The 6,335-nt window shown below is 39.5% G+C and overlaps 1 pseudogene; it reads left to right on the top strand.

The window, feature by feature from the left end:
• Window positions 1-598: 598 nt before the first annotated feature.
• Window positions 599-3,069, top strand: LOC148090602 (small ribosomal subunit protein eS25 pseudogene; annotated as a pseudogene).
• The last annotated feature ends 3,266 nt before the right edge of the window (window positions 3,070-6,335 follow it).

The raw sequence follows: 6,335 nt of genomic DNA, 5'->3' as shown, positions 1-6,335 counted from the left end.
ACATCTCCATAATGGGTTCATGAGTAATAAGGCTTCTTTATTAAAAGTTTAAAAATGAACATGTTATTTAAAAAGCTTTATGTTATTTATAGCAGAATTTTATAATTTGGTATAATTCTAAAAAGCAGCTGTTTTTAGAAAACTGTGACCCACTCCTCTGTATTTCTTAATGTTGAGACACAGAAACCAAGTCTGGGATCTTCAGGAAAAAATGTTTATGGACATCAGTGAGCTATGCAATTTGTTCTTCCTTAATACATTCTGCTATTTTTGCAAACAAAATCCAAACAGATCATTAAGGCTACGGCTGGCACTGAGAAAAAATATCATTGATGAATGGCTCTATGCATGGATAATAAAAGTAACAGCCATCATTTATTAAACTTCTGTTACATCAGATTTCAATCAAATCTCTCAAGTAAGATTGGGAGAAAACTTGAGCCAGAATTAGGGAGGATTTTGACTGGTTTCTAGGAGAGGGCAGGGCAGATAGGAGCCTGGGGCCTAGAACTGTATTTCTTGGGGGAATAAGGAAGAGGGATCCACTATGGAGGAAGAAGCTGCAAGTACTGTTCCCCTGAGTGAGTGAGAGGGGCTGATGGATCAGGAGGTTTACTCCCAGGATATGGTGGTTGTCTGCCCTCGACACACAGCAGCATCTGCTGGCTGTGAAAGTAGTCATCACATCTTGGCACAATATCACCTAGCAGCAGTGGCACAGTGTCCCACTCCTGTCTCCTCTGTGACTGTGCATGTACACAGGCTTCCCCAGGCTCCACTGGAACCCTGGGCCCCCCAAATGAAGAGAAAGCCTAAGCAGAGGCTGCACTGACCTTGAGGAAGACGGAAACATGAGGGGACGAAGGGCCCTTCGGAAGCTCACGGGGCTTTGGTAGAGCCATGTCAGTCAGCCGAAGGCAGCGTGAGAAGGAGAAGAGGATTCCATGTAGGAGGCACCCCAGAAATCCCTTTCCTTTCAGAGCTAGAGAGAAGAATCAGGGGGACCCCAGACGCAGAAAAATGGATGTGTTGTAAATGCATACCCAAGCTATAATCTTAAATTCAGGCTTTGCCCAAATCCCTGTCAGCCAGCTACTAGTGTGTTCTTTATTAGAGTTTTGTCATTGTTATTTTCAGGCCTAATTGCTTAATAATGTAATGACCTAGATTTCCTTTGTGAGGTCAGCCTTTGTAAATGCCTACTTTTAAACTGGCTCCCTGCCCTGGCTGGTGTGGCTCAGTTGATCGGGCAGCGTCCAGCACACCAGAAGGCTGCCAGTTCAGTTCCCTGCCAGGGCACATACCACGGTAAGGGGCATGCAGGAGGCAGCCGATCCATGCTTCACGCTCACATCGATGTTCCTCTCTCTCTCCCCCTCTCACCTCCTCTCTCTCTCTAAAAATCTATTTAAAAATTTATAAGCTGACTTCCCAATTGCACACCTATGTTCCCCCTTACGGACAGATATGGCTTGTGGAGTCTCAAGCAGTCATGAGAAGCACGTTGCACTAGCAGAGTGATTTGTAACTACACAGAGGCATGAATTTGAATTACACAAACTGGGGGAGAAGTAACAAGTCCCTGAGCCCGGACTGGCCTTGACCATCCCAAGCAAAACATTGTTTTGTTTCAGTCATCTCCTGTGCAATTATAAATCAGTGTTTTATTTTGAAGACTAGATCAAAAATTAAAATGTCAGTTATTGCTGATAGTGAGACAGGGTAAAAACTGAAGCAATCAGTAAAATTTATGACTTTTAGAAGGAAAAAAAATTATTGGTTATATTAGAGAATGCAGTGTTAAAGCAAGTTTCAACTTGTGATTTATGATGTGAATGGGCCTCCTATAGGTTACATGAGGAAATAAGAAAAAAGGTTTTTTGAAATGTGTTTAGTGGATGTTCTGGTCTGTGGAAGATAGTTATCCAATTTTTTTTTTTTTTAAGTCATTAGAAAAAATTGGAGAGTCATTTTAATTGAGGTTCAGAAAATGTGCAACTTTGAGAGAAATACAATTCGAAAGGCACTCAGCAGGTGTACCTTTATCATCATTACTTCCAGTTTGTTGGAATCAGTGTAGTTCATCTCTAATCATACTAGAGTTATAATATGCTATAAGACTGGGCATGGTAGTAGCGATATTTATTTCAATAGATTTACAGAAAATGTACTCTACACTTATAGAATCATTGAGAGTTTTAAGAGATTGATTTTATTTTTTCTTACATGTTACCATCTTTTATGGGAAAATGATATGGTCGAGTTATGTTCACAATATTGGAAATCCATGAACTTAAGCCATCTCCATCTAGAATATTAAGGGCATATTTTAGCTCTAGTTATTTCTTTTATTTGGAAAACATACTGAGTTCCTATGTTCATTATACATCCTTAATGGGGGACACAAAGAAGTGTAATAAATGGTTCCTGTATGAAGTAGCTGATCACCTACTTGGGAAAATGAGACATATAAACAAATACCAATAAAAATAAAATCAATTATAATTTGAAAAGATAGCATGTATTAACAACTAAATGAATACTGGGGAAAATAAGGATTTTAGGAACTCACAGGAGAAAATAATCTATGAGATTGACCGGTCAAATAAATGGTGGAAACATACTTTAAAAGAATCACTCTGGCTTTTATTTGTCCAGCATCTTAGCGAGGCTGCAGTGATAGCCGCTGCTCTCTGAGTTTCACTGTGGCGCCCAAGAATGAGAAGAAAAATGCTGGAAAGTTGGCAAAGAAAGACCCAATGAACAAATCTAGGGGCAAGGCCAAAAAGAAGAAGTGGTGTAAAGACAAAGTTCGGGACATGCTCAATAACCTAGTCTTGTCCGACAAAGCAAAATATGACAAGCTGTCAGGGAGCTCCTAACTATAAGCTTATAACCCAGCTGTTGTCTCTGAGATTGTAGATCCACAGTTCCTTGGCCAGGGCAGCCCTTCAGGAGCTCCTTAGTAAAGGGCTTATTAAACTAGTTTCAAAGCACAGAGCTCAGGTAATTTACACCAGAAACACCGAAGGTTGGGATGCCACAGATCCCACTAGCTGCACATTTTGAAAAGTAAAACCTTATTAAATTTTTTTTAAAAAAGAATCAGTCTGGCTATTCTGAGAATAAACCATAGGTGGGAAAGATAAAAAAGAGACTAGTAAAGGAACTATGCAGTAATCAGGCTGAAGATGTTGGTGGCTTAAATCAAGATGGCAGTAGTAGTAATGGTGGAAAGCACTGGATTTTGTTTATATCTTGTAGACTGCATTGACAAATTTGCTAATGGGTCAGATGAGTGCAACAGAAACAGAGGGATTGATATTTGCTCAAAGTGTCTTGGTCTGAAAGAATGCAAGATTTAAATTGGCATCCACTGAGATGAGATGATTTTCAAAAAGAACCACCTTGGGGAGAAATTCAAAAATTTGTGGGAGATGTTCTGATAAAGATGAATATTAGTATACAAATAGTGATGTTGAGTAAATAATTGGTTATATGAGTCTGAAGTTTAAGGAAGAAGCCTCCACTGGAAATATAATTTTTGGTTTCTTCAGAGGACAGATGGTAAAGTCATTAGACTGCTGAAATCACCTAGAGAGGGAGTGGGGACAGAGGAAAAGTCGGATTAAGCCCTGGGGCACTACATATAAAAGTAAAGTGTATTTCTTTCTTTTTCTTTTTTTAAGATATCTTTATTGATTTCAGAGAGAGGAAAGGAGAGGGAGAAAGAGAGAAACATCAACGATGAGAGTCATTGATCGGCTGCCCCCTGCACGCCCCCGACTGGGGATGGAGCCCGCAACCCGGGCCTGTGCCCTGACTGGGAATCGAACCCCGATCACTTGGATCCTAGGCCGATGCTCAACCGCTGAGCCACACTGGCCGGGCAAGTGTATTTCTTAAAACAGCCTCCCTTTGCCCCTTCTCTCTGTCCTTCTCCCAGAGACCCTGACGTTTCCAAGATCATTTAATTTAGGAGACTGACTAGCCACCACCACATGGCTTGCATGCAATATTTTCACCTCCTGTCCCCTCCCTGAATGCCCAGTAAACAAGAAAAATGTGTAACCGTCAGAGTATGGGAGTCTTTCCTTATCACAGCTTATTTTATTCTTGATCCCCGAGGAAGAAGGAGACGTTGATTTGGTTCAAGGGGAACCGGATCAAATCCCGGGCATGACTGGGGTAGCCTGTTTCCCCATGCCGTCCTGTGTCTTTCTCATACACTCCCCGCTAGTTTTCAGAGTGACTTCAGATTTCTAACGCCTACTTAGGCATAGCTCCCCAGGGCTGGAAGGTAAGATGGATATATTCAGCAGCTTGTTTACATCATTAGATCAGCTAAAATAAACTTAAAGATATACTTGGCATGGGGAGCAAGTAACTTCCAATTGCCCCAGAAATTTGACCAGTCAGGAGGAATTTTCTGTGTTTTACAGCTCGGCTATATTACCCGCCATAATCTGAAGTCTCAAAGACCTCTAACTGGTAATATCCAGAAGGAATCTGGAGAAAGTTTATTGACATAGAAGAGGCTTACAATACTCAAGGAACCATACTCCATTGCAGAATGCCCACACATTCTTTAACATTTATCCTTTGAAAGGTGGTCCCTGTGCTCCCTTTCTTAATTGTAGCCAGTGTAACATGCCTTAAGTGATGCCGCCTAACTTCTGTGTCTAGGCCAGAAAATGCTCTGCATCTTTACCTGGTTCTCTTGAGATACACACGCTGTGGGAAATCAGGCATCATGTAGAAAACCCAACTACCTGGGGCATGCCTAACAGAGAGACCGCAGGCAGACACTTCTGTTGACAACACCAGCTGAGCTGCCGGTCCTGAGAGCTGGCCATTTTGATTGTCCAGCTTGGTCAAGTCTTAAGATAGCTGTGGACATAACCAACATGTGATTGTAACTGATGAGCGAACCTCAGTCATTAAAATGCACCAAAAATGCACCCCAAACCTACACATCAAATGTAGTTAATGGGGAAAATTCCATTTGTTATTAAATATTTTTTAAAAATACACCAGTATCAATATGTATAAGGGTTGCCTTATTACATTCTCAGAGCCAAACTTATACAAAATGAACGTCTTTATTAACTATCATGTTGACATTTTTTGATTACTCGGTCATTCTAAGTAATTCACTCAGTATAAGAGGGTCATCAGAGTTCGGGACAGAAGATTCAAATTTTATTGCATATTTTGAATTCGTTTGACATATGCAATTTGATGGAATAGAATTCCTGATAACTGCATTCATTCTCCTAGGAAAATATTTACTGAAAATTAATGAAGTAAGTTCTGTTTCATATTTCTTTTGAGACTGTTTTTAAAATTAACACTTGTGGAAACACACCTGAACAGAAGAGAAAAGCTGCTTCTAATTGGAAACAAACACCTAATACTATATTAAGGATATTAATTAAAAAGGAACTCAGCCATTAAGTACATATAAAACAAAATTATTACTTATTTTTGTTTCTTCCATACAAATATTTTGCCATTCTTGCCTTTTTCTCTCTCTCTTTTGTTTAAAATACCAGAGCATAAGGAAGCAGACCTTATTACATTAGAAACTGAATCTTATGCCACGTATTTTCTGGTAGTCGCCATAGCCAAATAACCACAAAGATATTAAAATCAACAAGATTTTAAAGTGTATTTCTTAAAACAGCCTTCCTCTGCCCCTTCTCTCTCAGGAAAAATACAAAATTCCACCAAATGCTGATCTGAAGAAAGGAATTGGTAATTATCTTAGTGTTCTCTAAAGGCCTAGGGAATGGCAAAAGGTAGCCTGGAAGTCAACTTGGAATTGGGTGGCGGATAAATGAGTACTTGTGGGGGAGTCAAGCAAGCAAGGGGTGAGCTCCTCATTTATTCCTTTGAGAAGCTGAGCAAGACTTACATTCAATATTGTCACTTTTATCATAGGAAATAATATGTTCAGCATATCTGTAAAACATTAACATTAATAAATTACTACTACTACTACTACTACTACTACTATTACTACTACAACTGCAGTAGAGTCTACCAAAATTAGGATGATACCCCCAAAATGGAAAAAAAGTCTTATTGGCATCTAAATTAAATAGAATATTCAGTAGTATGTGCCATGCCCCTGTTCTCCCTTCCCCTTTTTCTGACCCTAAGTATGGTCCTGTTTTCTATGTCTCTAATGAACTAACTGTAGGCAGAGTTTCCAATCAGATAAAAGCTAAATTAGCCTAATGAATTTTTTTTTTCCACTTAGAAATAATCACGATGGCATTCTTGCAGAAGACTCATACATTTCATTTTAGATTTTTACTGAGTTTTCCTTT

Source organism: Miniopterus natalensis, chromosome X (assembly GCF_054644295.1).
Source record: "Miniopterus natalensis isolate mMinNat1 chromosome X, mMinNat1.hap1, whole genome shotgun sequence".
In the NCBI taxonomy this organism is placed as follows: Eukaryota; Metazoa; Chordata; class Mammalia; order Chiroptera; family Miniopteridae; genus Miniopterus; species Miniopterus natalensis.
This window is presented reverse-complemented; position numbering and strand designations above follow the sequence as displayed.